Source organism: Mustela putorius, unplaced genomic scaffold (genome assembly GCF_011764305.1).
Source record: "Mustela putorius furo isolate JIRA1106 unplaced genomic scaffold, ASM1176430v1.1 tig00000580_pilon_pilon_pilon, whole genome shotgun sequence".
Classification (NCBI taxonomy): Eukaryota; Metazoa; Chordata; class Mammalia; order Carnivora; family Mustelidae; genus Mustela; species Mustela putorius.
Genome location: NW_025421423.1, coordinates 14,387,323 through 14,410,726, shown reverse-complemented (window position 1 = coordinate 14,410,726; position 23,404 = coordinate 14,387,323). Strand labels below are relative to the sequence as shown.

The following is a 23,404-nucleotide window of genomic DNA, read 5'->3' as shown; positions in this document are numbered from 1 at the left end:
GCCTGCTTCCTCCTCTCTCTCTCTGCCTGCCTCTCTGCCTACTTGTGATCTCTGTCAAATAAATAAATAAAATCTTAAAAAATATATATATATATCCTTATCAGATTTTTGAAGGATGATATTTTTAAAAAATCCAGTGGGAATTTATAACTGGTAAAAAGATATCTAAAATTTAAACCTATAAAAATATGAAAGATTATATTCTAAAATAATATAATTGAATATTTACATAATCTTGGAGGAAGATGTTTGAAGCATGGTTTCAGACAATGAAAGAAATCACAATGAAAAGAGTATTGGCTTTCTATAAGACATAAAAACATATTTGCTATAAAAGAGAAAAATCATAAAAAAGGCTAAAGGACAAGAAAAAATGGGAATAGAGAAACAAAATGAGAAAACTATTTGGAACTCATATAACAGATTAAAGATAAGAGTGATAACTTATAAGTTTATTAGAAAACATAAACATGGCAACTGATACATGGAAATCAATGGAATATTTGTAATGGCTAAGAAAAATACAAAAAAGTCTTCACCTTCATTACTGAAGATAATACAAACATAAAATAATGCAAATATATTTATTCTATCTTGTCAAGCTAAGTACCATGGAGAATTATAAGACCCGTTGTGAACGTGAATACAATGAAAAGCTCTTACCACCAGTGGGAGTATAGATAGCATAATATCTGGTGTATTTTAGCCACCCTCCAGATATTTGGTAATTGAATGAATATGTATGAAAGTAAACCTTTAGGACTGATTATTAGAAAAGGCTCTGTGAACTCATAGGCAGCATCGTTGACAAGAATGCAACATGGACTTTCTTGCACCTTAACTTCATTCTCTTCTTTAACATGGAGCCAGGCTGGAGGGTGAGGTCACTGCATCTTGCCTTCAGCGACATGTATGACATGACCTCTCCAATATGCTAATAATCAGAAAAGAGAAATGTAGTCTTCGGTAAACCTGAAAGTAGTTCTGGGGATATTAGACCTATTGAATCAGAATCCCTACAGGTGAATCCAGAGAATTTGTAAGCTACCCAGCTGACTCTTAGATGCTAGATGCTAGAAACATGATGGGAATTAATTAATGCGTAAGGAGGTTTCACATTATGTATAACCTCTGTGCCCCAAGATGTCCTGATAATTCTTTTCATCAGTGACTTGGATGATGATCTAAGGATTGTTCCTTATAAATTTTCAGATATCACAGAGCTGGTGGAGTTCATGAATACCTTAAAAAATTGCATCAAATACAAAGAACTGGAACAATAGATCAAGATGAAGTTTGATGGAATTAAGGTAACGTCATATGCTTTATTCCAATACCACTGCATAAGGGACAAGAAGATAAAGATAGTTTTGACTTAGCAGCACTGATTATGAACAAGTCTTGGGGCTTTATTTTGACTCAGTTATCAGTCATCTTTGTGCATTAACTGCCCCAAAGGACTAATATGATTTTAGGATACATTCATGTAAATGAAGTAACCAGAATAACCAAGAAAATAAACGTTTATTGTGTGCCAGTCAGTCCACATTAAATGTATTTGGGTTAGGTGCCAAACTCTAGGGAGGTTATTCATAAATTAATCCATATTCAGATAAAATCAACAAGGCTGAAAAAACAACTTAAAATCATGCATATGAAGATATATCAAAGAGGGATTTTTAGACTGCAATAGAATAAACTAACACTGGAGAAGGAAATGCATATATTATTTATTTTTTATTTGCCTTTTTGGCTTATTTTTTGTTTTATTATTATAAAAGTAATATAATTGCATTATTTTAATAATAAAAAATTGAAATTTTCTCACTGCATATGCTTTTAGGCATTGTAGTATTTTAACACATAGAAATAATATCTAGGAGCACTAAGTCTCTGTCAACTGGCTTATGTTTTACACTATTTTCCAGATTTCTAAAGTTGAATTCTTTCATGTTTATTTTCTCAAGAAATGTATAATCATTTTGGCAGGTGAAAAAGTTCCATTAAGATTTTGATTGACTCTGCATGGAATTTATGGGTTAATTTAGGGAGTTTTCCTGTACCAAATAAAACGACCTTTATATTTCATCTTTTCACAGAGTTCTTCAATTGTAAAATTGAGATATGATTCAAATACCATTAAATTTACCTGCAAAAACTTATGTATAATTCAGTGGATTTTAGTATACTCAGAGAGTTATACAAACATCACCATTAATTCTAAAGCATTTTCATTTCCCTAAAAGATGCTCTCTATCTCACTGAGCATAATGTTCTCAAGGTTCATCCATGTTGAGGCATGTACTAGTATGTCGTCTCTTTTTATGGCCAAATAATAGTCTATTGTGTGTAAAACCACATTTTGTTTATCCATTTGTCAGTTGATGGACTTTGGATGATTTACACCTTTGAGCTATTATGAATAATTCTGCTACAAATATTATATGCAAAAGTTTTTTGTGTGAATATATATTTTAAATTTTCTTGTCATATACCTAGGAGTAGAATTGCTGGGTCATATGATTAAATTCTCAAAGAACTGCCAAATTATTTTCTAAAGTGGCTACACAATTTTACAGTCCTACCAGCAGTATGCAAGGGTTCTAATTTTTCTGTATCTTTACTTGTTATTGTATTTGTTTTTTTTTTATTATAACCATCCTGTTGGATGTGAAGTGGTATCTCCTTATCATTTTTATTTGCATTGCCTGATGGCTAATGACATTGAGCATATTTCCATGTGCTTTTGGCCTGTTTGTTATCTTTGGAGAAATGTCTGTTTAAATCCATTGTCCATTTTTCATGGGTTATTTCTTGAGTTAAAGAGTGCTTTACATATCCTGGATATAAGTCTCTTATCAGGTATATGATTCACAAATGTTTTCTCCCATTCTGTGGATTTTTTTCACTTTCTTGCTAGTGTCTTTTGAAGCACATATGTCTTAAATTTTTATGAAATATAATTTACATCTTTTTTTCTTTTGTTGTTTGAGCTTTTAGTGTTGTAGCTAAGAAATCATTGCCTAATCTAAGCCATAAAGACATATACTATCTTTACTCCTAAGAGTTTTATAGTTTTAGCTCTGACATGGAAGTCTTTGATCTGTTTTGAGTTATTTTTGATATGATGTGAAGTAGTGGTCTAAATTCATTCTTTTGTGTGTGAATAGGTAATTCTTTTAGCAAGATTTATTGAAAAGTTTATTCTTTTACATTGAACTTTCATGGCACTCATCAAAAATAAATTGGACATAAATGTATGGATTTATTTCTAGACTCTCTATTCTGTTAATCTATATGACTATTCCAATGCAAGTGTCATACAGTTTTGATTACTATGGCTTTATAGTAAGTTTTAAAATTGGGAAGTGTGGGTCCACCAATGTTGTACTTCTTTTATAATGTTTTGGTTATTCTGTGTTCTTAGAATTTTCATATGATCATTTTATTAATTTCTGCAAAAATAAAAGGCAGCTGGGATTATGTTAGGGATTTCATTGACTCTATCGATCAATTGGTAGAGAATTTCTATCTAACAATTTTAAATCTTCAAATCCATGAATATGGGATGTCTTCCCTTTCATTTAGGTCTTAACTTATTTCAATGGTATGCTGTAATTTCCAGTGATCAAATCTTGAACTTCTTTTTAAAAATGTTTTTCCAAATGGCTTGGTCAGTTGGGCTTCCAGCTCTTGGTTTTGGCTCAGGTCATGATCTCAGGGTTGTAGGACTGAGCCGTATGTTGGGCCCTGTGCTGGGCATGGAGCCTGCTTGGAATTCTCTCTCTCCCTCTACACCCTGCAAAAGAAAGAAAAGAGGAAAAAATGTTAATGTCATTAACACTACACATTAAAAAAAAAAAAAAGTAATCTCTGCACCCAGTGTAGGGCTTGCACTCAGGACCCAGAGATCAAGAGTCATCTGCTCGATTTCTGAGTTAGCCAGGCACCTCTTCCCTTTTTAACCTAATATCCATTTCCACAGGACTCTTCGGCACATTCAGGTCCTTTGCCGTGACTATGGTTTACCCACCACAACCAGATCAATCCTCAGCCAATCCTAGATGACTTCAACAATTAGCCTTCTGCTTTCTTTTTCTTGAGTTGCCAAGCCTTGCTGGAAAAAGAAAAACCACGTTTGTATTACTCCAAGTCCATAGATGTTAAATCGAACATGGCACTTACTGCCATTTAGCAATTCTTTGCTTCTTTCTAGTCAATTCCTTTTATAAATAGCGGGTTGTATCCTGACTCTACAAGTTACTAGTCTGTATGACTGTGGGTAAGTCATTTAACCTCTCTGATTTTCCATTACTTAGTCTCTAAAATGAGAACAGTGTTACCTACATCAAAAGATTATTTTAAGGATTAAAATAACAATGTATATTGAAGCAATGTATCCCTGGCCTGGCACAGAATACTCAGTTAATGCTTGCCCTTGTTTTAATGGCAAATCCCAAATTTTGCTCTTTTCTTTATGTCCTTCCCTTGAATCTTCCTTTCGTCCCTGTTACCCTCTACTCTGAACAACCGCTTTGACTTTATGGAGAATAGAGGTCAACACTTGTGTATCTTCTGTTTTCTTTTCCTCTCCAGATAGACCAGGAATTGTATTCATTTTTTTGCACTCTGAATGACTAGTTCAGGTTTAGCACATGAAAATATCCAGCGGTTGTTCCATTGGATTTAAAATGTCCTTATTTTTATGTTCATTCCATGAGATTAGGGAAAGATAAGGCGGCAGGAATCACAATGCAATAATACGTTTGGGGAAATTAGGCTAAATATTTGCTTGTGATGGTTGGTGAAAAATAAATCCCCTGGTATTCAAAATCTGCCTGAAGGAGACTTTGAGAATCAGGAAATGTCTAAATGAAAACACTCATTTAGGTCTGATAATTAGCAACATAAACGGAAAACAGATGAATAAGCTGGCTTTATTTGTAAACAACCATTTATGGTCCAAATCATTTCCCTCCTATGACAGAGACTTCCCTGCTCAATATTGCAACATCTCTCAAATATAAACAGTAAAACCAAATGGTTACAGACAATGATCAATGTGTTTTATGATAGCAGTACAGAGGGAGAACAAACATTCCTCTACTAACTAAACACAATCAACCAAGCAAAACCATTTTAACCTTTCTTGGGTCAGGATTAGAGTCTAATGATGTTTTCAACATATACCCAGACCGAATTTTCTATGGCTAATTCTGACATTAAGTTAAACTTCTTTTCCTGAAGTTAGCTTGGATTTAGGAGAGAACATTAGGATGATGTTGTTTTCTTAAGGATATTTATTTTTTTGATAAGTGTTTTAAGCTAAGACCTTGATATAGAAATTTGAGATGGGGAATTTTAGCAGAGGAAGCTTATGGATTCAAACTGCATTGAGAAGTCATTTTCTTGAAACCTTCTTTCCCTCAAGAATATCTAGGGATGCCTGGTTGGCTCAGTCCGTTAACGTCTGCCTTCTGCTCAGGTCATGATCCCAGGGTCCTGGGATCGAGCCCCATGTCGGGCTCCCTGCTCCCAGGAAGCCTGCTTCTTCGGGGCGCCTGGGTGGCTCAGTCACTTAAGTGGCTGCCTTTGGCTTGGGTCATGATCCCTGGGTTCTGGGATGGAGCCCCACGTAGTGCTCCCTGCTCTGTGGAGAAGCTGCTTTTCTCTCTCCCTCTGCCTGCCTCTCTACCTACTTGTGCCCTATCTCTCTGTCAAATAAGTAAATTAAAAATCTTTTTTAAAAAAGAATATCTATTTTATTTGTGTTCCCCCAATGGGAAGTATATAGACTTTCAGAAGCTGCTGATGTTCGTGGGGTTTGAGAACAGAAAAGGTCTCTGGTAATTTCTGAAATGTGAGTACATTGACAAAGTGAAATCAAACTGGTTGTGAGTCAAACACTCTGCCCTTTAGGGATTCAGGATAATTCAAAGATTATGTTCTACACCAAAGTTCATGTGCGATTGCAGTAATAAATTTCTAGAATTGCTTACATAGATTTAATGGGTTTTCTGCTTTTGTAGTAGAAAAACTGGGACACACTCATTTCTTTTCTGTGACTCTTTTCCATTCAATCAATACATGTAATATTTCTTTTTCTTTTTATTAATTTCTCATATTTTTCAAAAAGAACCACCCGAGATTGAGAAGGAAACATTGCTATAAGCTCAAATTGACACGATTTATTAATGTTTAAAGTTGTGTTATATCTAGCCTTGCATTCATAATGATGGTCTATTAGTTAGGATTCTAAGTAAAGGAAACCAAACTCTAACTTAAGCAAAATGCAGTTGATCCTTGAATAGCGTAGGAGTTAAGTGTGGTGACCCCCGCTGCACCTCCCAGGGAGTCAGAAATCTGTGGTAACTTGATTCCTTCAAAACTTAAGTACTAATAGCCTGCTGTTGACTGGAAACCTACTGATAACACAAAGAGCCAATCGATACATATTTTGTATGTTGTATATAGTATGTACTATAGTCTTACAGTAAAGTATGTTGGAGAAAAAAAGTTATTAAGAAAATCATAAGGAAGAGAAAATATTTACCATACTTTACTGTATTTATTGAAAAAACATTCGCATGTGAGTGGACCTGTGCTGTTCAAACCCATGTTGTTCATGGGTCAACTGTAGGTAGACTTGTTTGAAGGATTCTAGGGAATCGTATAGGATTCAAGGGCAATATGATACTGTGTTTCAGGAATAGACTGGTAAAGAGGTGCTTTATACATCTTCTTCTCCATTTTCTCCCAGTGGTCACTATACATCTGCATTATTCTTGACCCTACCTTTACTGGCTTACTCAGCACTTCAGACCATATAGATGGACGGGTAAAAAAGGAGGGGGTAATTCTTAGAAAAGCTATTGGTTGGGCTGTCCGAACAGTGTGTGTGTGTAAATTTATAATTATAGTATATATATGTTGACTATAAATCATTATAAAAATAATTCGTAGACCTATCTTCATGCAATAAATGCCACACATTCTAAGTAGATCATTAGTTTAGACCTTGTTATCTGAACACATGGTCACATAAGCTTTTTTTGTTCATGCATTTCTGTACTGATGATTCTGTCTCCCCACTCCCATACCCATTATCTACCCTCTCTGCATTCTTGTTTATCCCAGAAGCCTGATCTCTTCCCAGTATATCACCCAGGGTTCGTTATCTGACTTACAACCAGATTAAGCTGATAGAGATCAGTCGTGGTATGTGAGAGATATCAGAATATTTATTCCTGAATTCTTCCTGCTTCAGTGCTACGTCTTTGGCAGTAGCTGTGACTGTCCATGAGTACAGCTCTCTACTGGTGACTCTGCTTACTGGGATCCAGTAACACTGCTTCCTTCCCTTGTCTCTCAAGCTGGGTGGTGTTAATTTCAAGGTACCTCAACATTTATTAATACTGCCCATATATTTGTAATGGCGTTTTCATTAAAGTCTCCTAATTTGAGCTACTGGGGAGAATTCTGTTTACTGTTGGGACTTGGGTATTTGGCACAAAAAGTAGTTCCAGAGTCAAACCTTCCGCATGGGAATTCTTGAGCAAGATTGCTATCTTACTTAGGGAAAATAACTTCTCAGCTTGAGTGTACCGTGCAATGAGAAAATGGCAAGATACTGTATGTAGTGGTATTACTAACGTGGACTACGGAACTCACCATCAGTGGTATCTCTGATGGCAGCTGCTATTGCAAGTGTGATGTTTCTGCTGGAGAAAAGTAACACATTCCATGGTGTTTAGTGAGATATATGCCTGCCAGACGATGGGAAATAAACTTTAAGTCCCAGCAGGTCTGGGACTTAGAAAGAAGAGGATTGGTTTATGAAATCGTGGATGGACCTCACAGAATGGCCAAAGAGTGTGGAGATATTTGTATCTCATCAGGTGGCACCTGCTGTAGAGGAATATCTCAACAGTCAGGTGGACAAGATGACCCATCCTTTGAATATCAGTTTCTTTCCCCCAGATGGCTTATTTGGTGGGCTTTTGTACAAAGTGATCATACTGGCAAGGATGGAGGTTATGCATGGACTCAGAAATGTAGATTTCCTCCTACCAAGATTTATTTGGTGGTTACCCTGATGATGGTCTACCTTGTTAATGAAGGAGACCAGTGCTGAAGCCCTGATATGTCACCATTTCTAACACGACCTGCCATCACCATTATGGACGATACAGCAACTTATTTTTAAAGATATACATGCAAATTCCAGGCAGGGATGTGCCTCACCGTGACAGCACTGCTCTGTGGATTTACAAACTGGTCTGTCCATTGTCATGGTATTCCAAACAATATTTCATCCGGCTGGGAATAGTGAAAGAAGCTTCAAAGGTATGTGCCCAAGCAATTCACTAATATTACTATGTACCTTATCCTAGAAGTAGTGAATGACCTAATGAAGGGAGTTGGGAGACAAAACCCTGCCCAATTAGGAAATTATCCTATGGGATACAGCATATACTTTAGATCAGCATGAATATTTGATCACATAATTCTTTAGGCTCCTAAACCATCTGGTCACTGTTTCTTTCAGACCCATGAGACTAAGCTTGCTCAAGGCTATCCCCTCAGCTGATTCGAGGATTCCTCAGGAACTTTTATTCATGTAGACTAAAAAAATCATGTACCTGAATACCTGAAGTGCCATATATTGATCACAATCAATAATAACAGTCTCTTAAAAGTTTTTAGTAGAATGACCAAAATAGTGCTAACATTTTTTTTTTAAAGATTTTATTTATTTATCCGACAGACAGAGATCACAAGTAGGCAGAGAGGCAGGCAGAGAGAGAGGAAGGGAAGCAGGCTCCCAGCCGAGCAGAGAGCCCGATGCGGGCCTCGATCCCAGGACCCTGAGATCATGACCTGAGCCGAAGGCAGCGGCTTAACCCACTGAGCCACCCAGGCGCCCCAGTGCTAACATTTTTCAATACTGTTATTCCACTGTTAGTGTTTTTATGTTTTATTGAAATGTATAAAAACAGTCATGAATATTATTTACTCATTTTAAAGATTTATTTATTTATTTATTTGACAGGCAGAGATCACAGGTAGGCAGAGAGGCAGGAGGAAGCAGGCTTCCCACTGAGCAAAGAGCTCGTTATGGGGCTCGATCCCAGGACTCTGAGATCATGACCTGAGCTGAAGGCAGAGGCTTTAACCCACTGAGCCACCCAGTTGCCCATATTTACTAATTTTAAATAAATCTCTTATTAATATGAATTGCCTTCTTAGACCCAATTCATGCTTTTTGCCTTTAATTACAATTTGTCTGATATTATATTGTGATCATTGCTTTATTTTTGTCAGATATTAACTTTATATCACTGACTTTTTTATAGCCATTTTTGTATTATTTTTGCTTTGAATTTATTTTGTAGAAATGGAATAGAGCAAAACTTCATTTTCTGACATCTCTGAGAGACTTTTTTATTTCCTAGGGAAAGTGATTTGATTTACATTTATTATAGTTATTTTATTATTTTTTTTTATTTCTGGCATTTTCTGTACTTTCCCATTTGTCTTTTTCCCTTCATTCTCTATCTTTTGCTCTACGGACTGTGTTTTCTTTGCTTTTAACCTTGCAGTACTTTGGAATATTACGAGTGATTGTCTTGAAATTTTTTATCCTGTTCTCTGTTTATCAGAGAGTTGAGCATGAAACCATGTGCCCCCTCCCAGTATTTTGCTTCTTTTTCTCCCTTGTGTTAGCTCTTTGTACAGAAATCACATGAAGGTAGATATTAATCTGAATTTTTCTAATAACTGCACCTGGATGATATGCTTTCTAATTGTTTATATATTTGGAAGTATGAATTTCTTGCCTCCACTCATGATAGGCAATTTGGTTATTATCATTTGGATGTAATCACTGAGTGTCTTCTGGCATTTTTGTGGGCAGTGGGCATATGTGAAGTTATCAGGTAGATAAAGAAGGACCACAGAGAATCTAAAAACATCTTAAACGCTAGAAATAAGGAGAAAGGGGGGGCATTGGGACCATGGAAAATCTCATCAGCAAAGTACAATACACAACGGGCATGTTCCTGCAGTACAAGAAAAAGATGATGACGAGAAAGAAAATAAGAGTTGTAGAAGGCAGAGCCAGAGATTTCTCCCAGGTGAAGCCTGTGTTCCTGCAGAAGAGCCCCAGACAAGTGGAACAGTGGGAACAATTCAACTGCAAGATAGAAACCTGTTCCTGAGCGAAATTCACTGCATAACGTCAAACACATTCTGGAAACACTTTTTTTTTTTTTGAAGATTTTATTTATTTATTTGACAGACAGAGATCACAAGCAGGCAGAGAGAGAGAGGGAAGCAGAATCCCCGCTGCGCAGAGAGCCCGATGTGGGGCTCGATCCCAGGACCCTGGGAACATGACCTGAGCTGAAGGCAGAGGCTTTAACCCACTGAGCCACCCAGGCGCCCCTGGAAACACTTCTGATGATAAAAATGGAGAACAAAAATCCTGTGTGTTTCTAGGCAGACGAAAGAAGGAATCTAAATGTGAAGGTACTTTCTTGATTTAGTTTTGGTTTGTGATCGGTTTCTACCTTTTCCCCAGTGCCTTTTTAGTAAGAAGCAGATAAGCTAAATGGGGAACTGCTGGCCAGATGTCATTTGTAAGCCGGAAGTATATTATAGACCTTTAAAAAAAATCAGGCAAGGTTTACTTATTTTGAACTCCCAACTGTCCCAGGTCCACCATGACTCCTTGTAAGTGGATGTTACTGACCAGCCAGTGATGCTGGTGTTCTTCTACTGTCTCGGCGGTCCCATGGCTGGTACTTCTTTCATTAAGGAGATGCCAGTTTCAAATGAGAAGGTTGGGGTGCTGAACTCCAATAGGAGGAGACTCAAACTCTCTTTGCAACGTTGAACAATCCACTAGAAACAGAGATAGAAATAGACAAAAAAAAAATCTGCTTTTTATATAATTTCCCTAATTCCTGTTGCCCTTGTAAAACCTTGTATCTTGGTCCTCTTGAGACACTTGCCACAAGGAATTTCGAGGAGGTCAGCATCCCAGTCGCAGGTCAGTAGTTTTAGAATCCAAGTCTTTACCAGGTCTGGGTGCTGAGTATCTTGGAATAGTCGTGGTTCTTCTGAGATTTGAAATGCTGTCCATTGGATGGGAGTCTGCTGACCAAGGAGGCCAGGTTTTGAGTGATTCAGCTAGAGCAGTTGCTGCCAATCATCAATGACTCAGAGAAGATAACTCTTTTCTAGTGAAAGAAAGCAATCAGATCAGATCAAATAAAAAGCTTCCTCAACCCTCTGGGCTATCTTACCTTGTGCATTTGAGCAGACAAGTTGTGCTGAGGGACATGACGGGCGTATAATATTTGTAGGTGGAGATCCAAACCCTATCCCCCCTCTAACACTTGAAAATGTTTTGACATTTCAAACTGCCTGATAGAACCCGAAGGTGATAGGGATCCTTCTGGAACCCTGCTGGGATGCTGCCTTAGGGAAGAAACTGTGACTCAGGGGCACCAAGTTATGAATATGAAAATGTAACCTGCCTGGCCTGACAGCAGAGTCCTGGGCTCCAGATCTTGCCCTAAAATACTGCACTTAGCCATTCACGTCTCCTCCCGTCCCCTCTGCTTTCTCATCTCTGAAATGAAATGGTTGGTGTTGATTAATATAAAGATCAGGGTAAAGAGGTAAACCACGTACAGCTGCTCTTACCTAATCATGGAGACAATTAGGAAATTGCTTCCTATGGATTTAGACTTTGCTATTTGTTTGTTTTCTGGAAATGCATGCAGCTGCTTTCTGTCTGAGTCTGTTCTGATTCCACAGTTAATTTTTGGGCAACCCAAGGAGGAAAGAAGTTTGTCTGTAACTTACATGGGTAAGGTGACCTTGAGGAACACCCAAAAGTGAGCAGCTGTCTGATAGTCACATCAGGACAAGCACAAAAGAAACTCTCTTGAATAAATGTAGAAATTGACCACTAAAAGGGAAGAAGGCTTATGCATATTTAATGTGTCAGTTCTGGTACCACTTTCAATACTGCTGAATATATTTTTCTTCCAAAAAATATTTATCAGACACTTAATTTATGCTGGCAACAGAGAGAGAACAGAGTTCCTGCTGGTAGGATAATTAAAATCCAGAGAGTTAGACGAGCAAGTAAGCCAACAGTTGCAAAGCAGTGGGATAGGTGCTTGGATAAATTTGTGCACAAGAAACTTTGGTTGTACACAGCACTGCAGTGTGTGAGGGACTGCTTCAGGGGAAGGGGCATTGGGGAAGGCTTCCTGGAAGCAGTGATTTCCGAGTCTTAAAGGATGAGCAGGAGTCGGTTAATTCAAGGAATGGATGGTGGAAATATACTGATGGGCACCATTGGAAATATGTGAACAGATTCTGACAAGTGTGCTGTAGGAAGCATGGATGGCGTGGGCTGTTTAAATGTCAGGGCGGGTCTCCGCCAGGTCTAGGGTTTAGTAATTGTGTACTGAGTGATTGAATGGGAGATTTAGTCCAGAGCCCTGCTAAAGCACAGATAACTCTTTTCTACTGTCTTTTTCCTGATCAGCCTATCATAAATCTGTTAAAAAAGAAATGAGGTTCATTCACCACAATTCATTTTATGTGACTACAATGGTTGCAGTAATCCCTGATTTGTTTTTTAATCTCCCTCTTGATAAGGGTCAATAATAAAATTCCCCAGTGTAGGAATGTATTAGAATTACATTTTTTCTCACATTTATATTTTCCAGAAATCAAAGATGAAGTGGTTTAGAGATTTTTACCAATAGGCTCTTCTCTCCGTTAAGTCGTATTGAATAACCACCTCCCCTTAGCCAACAGATTCCTCTGTGTTGATCAGAATTAGCTTCCAGAAATGGAATACTTTTGTAGAATCATGAAAAGTGTGGCTCTGAGAATGAAACCAAACTTAGCTTTGAAGCCTAGTTCTCCTGCTCACTAGCTATGTAACCTTGGGTAAGAGTAGTAAATGTGACATGTGAAAGCAATGATGAATTTTCCCTTTCTGTTCCCTCTGTGTAGATAGTTCCATAGATGTCCTCTTCTTTTTTTTTTTCCCACAAAAATGAAAAATTTTTAAAGGGATAGTTTTTCGCAGTAGCACCATCTCAAGGTTTCATTTTTCCGTATCCACTTTAATTCTTCTGTGTACTCGGATCATTTATTACACTACCCACATTCACACTAGCACCCGCTGCTTGGACCACTTTATAAAGTGTTTCAGTGAGGAATGTTGAAATTTGTTTGTTGGACATTTATAAAAAGTTCAATAAATCTAGAAACCAATGTAGAAGTGAATTTCAGACTGATTGATAAATGGGTCATCACTCTGTATGGATTATGGAAAGGTCTGATCATGGTTCTATACTCTGCACGTATAGCTACATAATATTCTTTATAACCCACAAAGTCAATATCACTGTACTCTTTTTACAAATGGAGAGATTATGGCTCAGAGGGATTCAATAGCTTATCCTAGGTTGTATCTACAAAGTGACTGAGCTGGGATTCAAAGCCAGGTTTTCCCCCATAGAAGCATGACACATTCGATCTGATGATATTTGTTCTTCTTATGTTTTATGCCGGGACAGTTCATGTGAATTCAGCATAATTAGCTTTATTCCTAAAGGTTCCTGTGGCGACAGCAAATGACCTCTATCCCCCACTAAGAGAGTTAATAGATGCTCATTAGGTGCCATAGTTGCTTCACATAATTTTTTTCTGTGCAATAAATCGTTACCAATACAGCGGAAGCCTCATCTTTTCTTCTCCCTCCCTCCTGAGAGCTAGTTAGTACCTTGAAGTTCTCACACAGGTTTTAAATCTTTTACCACAAACGCATGTCTGTAAATATAGTATTTAATTATGAATAATATACTCAATTTCTCATAGATGTTTTCATATTTAAAAGAAGCAGATATCATTTCAAGATGAACCAATAAAGCCGATGTATCACTTCACAAAAATGTGGGAGGAAAAATATCTACCCAAAAAATGCATTATATTTAAAACAGATGCGCTAGTATCTGAACTGATTCAAAGAAAAGAATATTTTTAAATCACAGGGTGAAAAAAGGAAAAACGGTCACTGCAAAAAAATTTGTGTTACTTTATATTTCAGGACAGAGAGATGTTAAAATAGTTACTTTAGTTAAAACTAATCAAGTATGGAAAAATTGATACTAAAGGAGGAAATGGAAGAAAAAGAAACCCAATGAGGCTTTTATACCCTTTGCATCCTGCAGACCATAAGATTTCCTGGCATGTTAGTTAAAGGCTCCATAATTGGAGAGCTTGCTGATGAAACACATTAGTACAGGGCATTTCTCCTTTGTCTTATTAAACTTCCTAAATCATGGAATCTAAATTATACATGGAGTTGCTCTGTCCAAACAGACTCTCCTGCTTCTCGAGTAATTGAAAGCACCTGGATGTTTGCCCCTGGCCCACAACATCTGGGAAACATCCATCTTTTTTGTCCCCCGCCTCCAAAATATATATACACACAAAAAAGCAAATATCACTATGGTCTCCCAGGTAGATTTTTAAATTTTCCCTTATTCAACATTTTAAAAAAAATTTTATTTATTTATTTGACAAACAGAGAGAGAACACAAGCCTGCAGAGTGGCAGGCAGAGGGAGAGGGAGAAGCAGACTCCCTGCTGAGCGGGGAGCCTGATGTGGGGCTCGATCCCAGAACTCTGGGATCATGACCTGAGCCGAAGGCAGCTGCTTAACCCAGTGAGCCACCCAGGCGTCTGCCCTTATTCAATTTTTTGTTGAATTAGTTTGTTGTTAAATGATGCCATTGACATAGCAAAATAAAATCAGGGTGAAGGGGAGCATAGTTTAAGCTTGCTGGCAATTCTCGTAGGTTTTTACCTGGGCCGTATGTTTACCCTGGCTTCACGTCTATGCCAAGACAATGGCATTTCAGGGTTATTTCACTTGGTTTTAGGATTCTTCCGTGGCATGCAGCTTCTGGATAATAGCCCCCAGGAGCCAGGAAAATTAGGAAGGAACTCAGGTGAGTTCTGCCTTGGAAGTTGAGACATCCCCAGGCCATTAGACTTCTGTATCCAAGGGAGTGCTTTCTAGAGCCCTGGGACTATTTAATTCTCCATGATGGGTCCCAGTCCTGACTTCTTCCTACCTTTTAGCTTGTCGGGTCCTTCTTTTGAAGCAAAGTGGAAGCAATTACTACAGTTGCAGGATAGAAAGGATCTTAAAATTTATGGGTCTGTAAATATTTTGATTGTTTATTAAAAACATCTATAGAATTTGTAGCAGGAATAACTCTTCTATACTGAAGCCATAAAACACTGAGTTTCAACTAAGTATTTATACGAATATAAGTATAAAGTTCGGAATGCTGTAGAACAATCCTGTCACCATTTTAGAACACTTAGGCAGAAAGGAAAGTAAATCAGTTGTTAAACACTTAATCAATATTTAACTTGGCATATGTCCAACAGATATGTTTGAGATTGCTGTCGGTAAATATGGCTTTAGGAATAGTTTCCAAAGAGATCGATTTTTAAAAATGGTTTTGAACAGCAAAAGAACAAACTTCAAAAGAAAAAGCTCCCTGCACAATTGGTAAGCTTTTTACCAATGTAAACAGAACTCAAGCTTTGAAATCAAACAAAAAAACTAAAAATACATCAGAAAGAGATTTACATTAGTTTCAGGTGTGTAACATAGTGTTTCCACGAGTCTGTAGGCTATGCTGCGCTCACCCCAGTGGAGCCATGATTGGTCACCACAGGAGGCAATTACAGTATCATGGACTGTATTCCTTATGGCCTTTTATTCCTGTGGCGTATTCATTCCATAACTGGAACCTGTACCTCCCGCTCCCCTTCACCCATTTTGCCATCCCCCTACCCACTTTCCTCTGGCAACCATCATTTTTTTTCTCTGTTGGTCTCATTCTGCTTTTTGTTTGCTCATTTGAGATTTTTGACTCCACATATGAGTAAAATCATATGGCATTTGTCTTTCTCAGTCTGAATTATTTCAGTTAGCGTATGTCCACCCATGTTGTCATAAATGGAATGACCTCATCCTTTTATATGGCTATGTCATATTCCATTGTATGTCAAATAATTTTTCTTTTTATCCTGAATATTTGTCCCTAGAAGGATATGTGCATATTCGTGAGAGGTGTTATCTGCACAGGCAGGATTTCCAAATCTCTGCAAAAATCATCTCCTTCATTGGTCTGTCATGGTCATAACCACCCCAACCCCCGCTCTGCTGAAGTTCTTGCCTAGTATCCTTATAACTTAAAACCTCTTCAGTGAATTAGACAATTGATGAGAAAACATTAGACTAAAACTACCTCACATTAGACTGAATCCATTGTGTTTTGGAACTTTTCCAGTATTCTCTTGTACTGAATTCTTGCCTCCTTGTTCTTCAGATCCCAACTTGAGGACCTTCTCCATGAAGCTTTAGTAACACCCTCACATGCTTCCTTTGCATGCCTCTCTCAGTTTGGTAGATGAGCTGCTTCTTCCAGGCTACCTCCACATGTACAGATCTTAATTGCATGTTATGACCAGAGTTAGTTACTGACACACTTGTAAAATATACTGTGAGATTTTTGAGGAAAAAAAATATTTTTAGCCTCAAAACATTGCAAAGAACCTGTCATATGGTGCCCTCAGTAGAATCCATGCTTGATGAGTAGCTAATGGGAAGGTGAAGAAAATTCCTGGGGACCCTGTGAAGCCCATCAGCTTAGCTGATCATGGCTCTGGAAGGATTACTTCAAAATCAATTTTGAGAGGAATGGGGAGTGGTTATTTAATCAGTAGAGTTTCAGTTTTCCAAGGTGAAAAAGTTCTGGAGATTGATTACACAACAATTTGAGTGCTAAGGAAGAGGACATATGAACCCAAGAAAGCATAGGTGACCTAAAGATCTCTCGACTGTGTCAGGTGGAGGTAACGGTCATGTTAACTGACTGTTCCAACTTTTGGTACATAGTGTTTTGCAGCATAAATCTTGCTTGATTTTCTCAGCAACCCTGGGAATGAACACATTGTTTATTCTTTATTTTTAAAGACCAAAAGATGAAGATGAAAAGAAATGAAGTGATAATGTGTGACTTGAGCCGGGGATCTGCTGGGCTGAGCTGCTGAGGTTGGCCGTCAGATGTCTTGTGTGAACCATACAACCACTCAGTCTCACCACGACTGGTCCCATCTACCGTGCACTAGGCTCAGAGGAAGGCACCTGTGCCCACTTTCCACAGGGGCTGTCTGGTGGCTGGTCCAACAGGCAGCTTATAGGTCATTCCAGAGCAAATAAGAGAGGAAGACTTTGCTCTCAGAGATGGCAGTTGTTCTTTATCAGGCTCAGAGTTCTCTGAAGCAGCTAGTCCTTTTGGTGGTAGACAAATTGAAATCTGTGGTGCAATCCTCTCTCCATTCATGTTCCCTCGATGCTATGAACAACGTAACATGGGCCCTGGTAGATCATGGGAACCTGAATGCTGCTTCATCCTCTTCCCAAGGACCTGCCCAGTGAGCTAGCTTCAACCATGTTGACTTGTATCATATTCTAGAGTGGGAGTTCTCAATTGTTTGGATCTCATGACCTTTTCAAACTCTTAAAAATTGGGGCACCTGGGTGGCTCAGTGGGTTAAAACCTCTGCCTTCAGCTCAGGTCGTGATCCCAGGGTCCTGGGATCGAGCCCCACATCGGGCTGTCTGCTCAGCAGGGAACCTGCTACCCTTCTCTCTCTGCCTGCCTCTCTGCCTACTTGTGATCTCTGTCTGTCAAATAAAAAAAATCTAAAAAAAAAAATTATTTAGGAGCCCAATTAGCATTTGTTTCTATGGGTGAATTTACCACATTTAGAAAGTAGAACTAAGACAATTTTATTAACTGTTTATTAAGTCACTTAAAAGTAAAGGTAATAAGCCTATTACATATTCACATAAATAATATATTTTTATGAAAACAATATACTTTATAGTAAAAATTTAAATTATGTATTAATCACTTAAAATAATTATATCTCATATGTGTCACTCTAAGGAGTATTTTAATTAAAAGCTATATTTTTAAAGACAAAACATTTAGTGAAAGGAGGGTGATTATTTTACATTTTTGCAGATCTTTTAGTGGCTGGCTTCCCAGAAGACAGCTGGATTCTTGCATCCATTGCTGCAGTCATTCTGCTGTGATATGTTCTTTTGGTGGAAGTATATGAGGAAAACCGCGCCACGTGTGGATTAGGAGTTGGGAAAGGGAGGAGTAGATTAGCAGCCGTTTCAGGACATTTTATTCTCCTTTGACATTGCACCAAATGACAAGTGGTAGTTTCCCTTTCTTTCTTAGAAATCAATAAAAACGGGCGCCTGGGTGGCTCAGTGGGTTAAGCCGCTGCCTTCGGCTCAGGTCATGATCTCAGGGTCCTGGGATGGAGTCCCGCATCAGGCTCTCTGCTCAGCAGGGAGCCTGCTTCTTCCTCTCTCTCTGCCTACTTGTGATCTCTCTCTGTCAAATAAATAAATAAAATCTTTATAAGAAAAAAAAAAGAAATCAATAAAAAAAATTATTTCAACAGAAAACTCTTAATATCGTTCTCCACCTCAGTGTCCCGGCTAGTCTCACTTTAAATTTATGACCGTAACCCTCAGGTGGGCCCTGGGGGGCTGCCTAGCAGTCCTCCTCCACTCTCTGCTCAGTTCCTTCTCCCTTCTTTAGAACTCTTGCCTCTCACTTCCCTGAGACCATTGCAGTCAGGACGGAGCTTCCATATCCTTGGGCTTCTTCCAAGGTTACCAGCTTGCCTCTGTCTCCATATACTCCACCTTCCTTTCTGTTGCAATGGATTGTCTACGATCCTAAAGGCAGTCTATCTACCTATGCTCTGGAGCACAGCCATTAATACAGAAATTACCCCTTGACAAGTGATAGTTTCTTTTTCTTCTTCTTCTTCTTTTTTTTTTTTAAGGCTTTATGTATTTGAGAGCAGGTGAGCTTGACTGGGGGAGGGGCAGATGGCGAGAATCTCAAGTAGAATCTGCACTGAGCATGGAACCTGACTCCGGGATGGACCTCGTGACCCTGACATCATGACCTCAGCCAAAACCAAGAGACAGATGCCCAACCAACAGAGCCACCCAGGAGCCCCAGCATGTGGTAGTTTCTTAAAGATGAGTTGCATTGTGAAATCTGAAACTGTATCAAAGAACTTTCATTCTCAGCTTCAAGAAAAGTCTGTTGGTCTATTTGGTATTTTGAATGGATTTTTTTGCCCATTATCTTACACGATTGGTTCACTAAGTTATAGAGATCTTTAAAATGTTGACATATTTTATTATATAACATCAAAGCATCCCAATCGTTTATTTCAGCACTGGTCTCAGAAAAACAATTTTAGCAGCTTAAAGATAGAAACATCCCTAAGTACTGGAAAGCTGTCAGTTTCATGATACAGGCACAAATTTTCCAAAATTGTGATTTTTGCTCAAAAGCTTAAATTTTATAATTGGCAACAAATACTGTCCATATGATAGAGTCAAGGGATGGATTTGCTTTTAAATTTTCTGTCAAACACCCAAATCTGTATATGAGTATTTGTCTTTCAGCTTCCTTTCAAGGAAAAATCATGCTTCATGAAAAAAAAAGTACATAGTTTAGCTTGAAATTCAAAATTGCACAAGCATTTTTCTCTGAGACAAACATGTTACTTTGTTATGCATTAACTTCATGCATACTGCCAAATTCATCAGACAGAATATAAAAAAGAATCCAGATAATGAAAGTTACCCTTTTTACTGGTTCATCCAAGACATTTTTTTTTAAAGATTTTTTATTTATTTACTTGACAGAGAGAGATCACAAGTAGGCAGAGAGGCAGGCAGAGAGAGAGAGGAGGAAGCAGGCTCCCTGCCGAGCAGAGAGCCCGATGCGGGACTCGATCCCAGGACCCTGAGATCATGACCTGAGCCGAAGGCAGAGGCTTAACCCACTGAGCCACCCTGGCACCCCATCCAAGACATTTTATTTTATTTTATTTTTTAAAAAGATTTTATTTATTTATTTGATAGAGAGATCAGAAATAGGCAGAGCAGCAGGCAGAAACAGAGGAGGAAGAAGGCTCCCTACTGAGCAGAGAGCTGGATGTGGGGCTCGATCCCAGGACCCTGAGATCATGACCTGAGCCGAAGGCAGCGGCTTAACCCACTGAGCCACCAGGCGCCCCCCATCCAAGACATTTTAAAGTGAAACTGGCTTTCCCTCTTTTGAATGTGTGGCAGTAGAGAGTAGAGTGACTGCTGGCCCATGAGTACATGTTTGTTGTCCCTGCCTTGACTTGTGCCAACAATTTTACCCACCATTGCTTTCGTCCCATCAGTCCAAATAGGAATGTAGTGAAAAGCACATGATATCTTAGTATTATAAAAGGAGTTTTGACCTCTGGATCTCCTGAAAGGGTCTCGGGGACTCTAATGCTGAAATATTGGGGAAGACAAAGACTTCCATGTCCTTGGAAATCTCCCCAATGCCGACACAGAGCGGCAACAAGATATTAGATGCAAAAGCACAATGAAGGCTCCCCAGAGAACTTAGACTTACCACCTACTGTTGGGAGTATTCTTTATTCCTAGCTGAGCTAAGTTGCCAGGAATGGGAAAGTGAGCTCCTGATAAAACCTTTTTTTCAGGGCCTGGGAGGATGAGGTAGGAGCTGCAAGAGGTATGTGGTTTGGCAAAGTCCCCGCAGTAGAATGGGCTAGGTTGTTCTGATGCTTCTGAAAACCCAGAGGACAAGGGGTGTCAGAGGTTGCTTTGCCTTGGAATTCTTCCATCAAAGACTTTGTAGCTCTCTGTAGCCCCCTTTGGCGATTACAGACCCATCCCTTTATTTGTTAGTCCTACAGAACAACTCTTCCTCCATCCCACCTGAGCTCAAGGGATCAGCAGGAGCTAAATGCTGGGTGGGCTTCCCATGCTCTTGCAATCGGTCCTGGGCTGCTGCTGCAGATGGCTAGCAGAGTCCCTCCCAGGCTCCTAGTGGCCTCCCTTGAAGAACAACACACTTATGATTATAGGCGAAATTTGCTTCAAAGCAAAGGACACATGAGGGAAATGGGAGAAGTCAGGTCTGATCCCCTTTGGAATGGGAATTCTGGTAGCATATTGGAAGTTCTGTTGGTGTTGAGGGTCTCTTTGTGGTGTAATTCCGATGGTGTCTTGACTTGATGGCTTAGGATTCACCTTTCTTGGGTCTGCTAACTTGTTTACTGTTCGTCTTCCTGTATTTTTTAGCTTCCCCAAATCTGTGTTATTGTTTTACTCTGAGTCAGCTCTGGGAGGGTGACAATAGACCCCTTCATCTGGTGTTAGGATACTCTATTGGTCATGGTCCATACCCCGACAAATTTGTTGTATTCTGTAAATGAGTACCTGGGGCCACTTTAAATAGTTGTAAAGTTTGTCCATTTGACAGACAAAGGCGCCTAACCCAGGAATAAATGGTGGTTGGCCTCTAGCCAGGCTCTGTTCATTGAGCTGTGCTCCTGCAGGGCTGAATCTGCCCTGAGTGGGCATCTTTTTCTGATGTCCCCACAGAAGTGTTGTCTTTCTCTAGCTCATACAAAGATACTTTTATAGAGGCTAGTGGCCCTATGGGGACCCACATTGGCCCATCCTGGGTCCTTTGGATGATGTTTTTCCTTCATGACCTGTTCATGTATGTTTTCCTTGGAAAGGCCATCTGTAAGGCCTTCCAGAGACAAATCCTATTGTTTGTGTTCTTCTTGCCCAAAGGAACAGGGCTCTGGAGGAGTGGGCCAAAAGCTGTACTTCCTCCCAGCTGGACAGCTGGACTTTCTTCCTTCTCCACCAGCTAAGTTGCAACAGCTAATTTCTACCAATTAATCTTCTTCCTGTATCCACATCTAACGCATACCCTTGTACTCAGCAAAAGGAAGGTATTTTTTTTTTTTTCTTTGTGAACATGGGAAGGAGTATCTGATCAGCTGGAGACCAAGACACAGCTGGCCAGCACCAAGCACTCACCGGGAGACCATGTGAGTGAGGACATAAATGCGGTTTTGTTGATCACAACCAGATGACCCAGACTATGGCAAGGTCATGCACAGTCCTAGCAGCCACGACTCCTGTTGCTGCTACAGTTCCTGTTGTGCAACCCTTTGTCCAGAGCTGCAGCATGCAAGCAGAATCTGAGACAGGCGTGTCTTTCTTCGTCCTGCTCCTTCACGTCAAATAGTGCTCTTAGCCCTCTGCACTTGCTAGTTCCGAAGTGCCTCCAAGACCCTGGGCTCCTTTCACGACTTCCTTTATTAAAAAGTCTTTAAACAAGTGTCTTCTGGGAGTATGGTGAGTTTCCTGCCCTTGGCTGATCCCCTCGTAATCATGAAATTACAGAACTCTGGCGACAAGGAGAAAATCCTGTAAGCTTAGAGATAGAGGAAGGGACGTGTTGGGTGAAGATGTTGGCAGTGAATGATTTTGGTTTTCTTAACAGCAACCAGAGGAAGCTAGAGATTCATGGAGGCTTTTCTTACAAGCTCTGAATGAAAATTATTTCCGACATGGATTCTATACCCAGGAGAGAATCAGTTAACTATGAAATAGACTGAAGATGTTTTCAGATGTGCTGGGTCTCGGGGGATTTACCATCAAAACATCATTTCCTAGGACCTTACTGAAGGAGATATTCCACCACAGTGAGAGAGTAAATAATAAAAAGGAAGACATTGGGGCCTGGGAAAGGTAAGGGAACATGGAGGTAAAGGGACTTCTCAGGGGAAGGTCCACAGGAGATCCCGGGACAGCAGCTGTGTAGCTGGTCTAGGGAGCCATTGAGCTCATGGAAACACGTCAGCTAGCTCCAGGAGATAAGGCTCCAAAAGAAGAAATTAATAGATCGCTTCTCGGCCTTTTGGCTAAGACCAAGAGTAGAAGAAATTAATAGAGTCTCGAAAGGAGGTTTAGACCATGGAGAAGAATTTGAAAATGTCTTCGTAGTAACTATATAGCAAACAAAACAAAAAATGCAATTATTAATACTGTGGCAGGTAAAAGTTGCTTAAGAATGAAATAAGTAAGTATAGCTCCACTTCCTGGCTTAATTGCAGGTAATGTCAACACTGTCTGTTGATCTAAGTGCAATTAATACATAAACATATCACGAGTACAGAGAGATAAGATACGTGTGATTGCGTGTGTGTGTGTGTGTGTGTGTTAGCGATAGTAGTGATGGTGGAAATGGGAAGAGGTGCAGAGGTGCCAACCAGACAATAGATAACATCTAAAACTGAGAAACCAAGAAGTACTATAAACATGCTATCGAGGTATATGAAAGTAAGGAATCAGCTGAGAATTCTTGAA

General features: G+C 39.2%; 1 protein-coding gene across 1 annotated transcript in view; it reads left to right on the top strand.

Moving 5' to 3' along the window:
- The first annotated feature begins 1,287 nt into the window (after window positions 1-1,287).
- The window catches only part of LPAR1 (lysophosphatidic acid receptor 1), a 200,161-nt gene continuing 178,044 nt past the window's right edge, over window positions 1,288-23,404 (top strand). The window contains exon 1 of the mRNA XM_045081695.1: window positions 1,288-1,310. The gene's annotated coding sequence lies outside the window, so the exon portion shown is untranslated. The remainder of the gene's footprint in view (window positions 1,311-23,404) is intronic.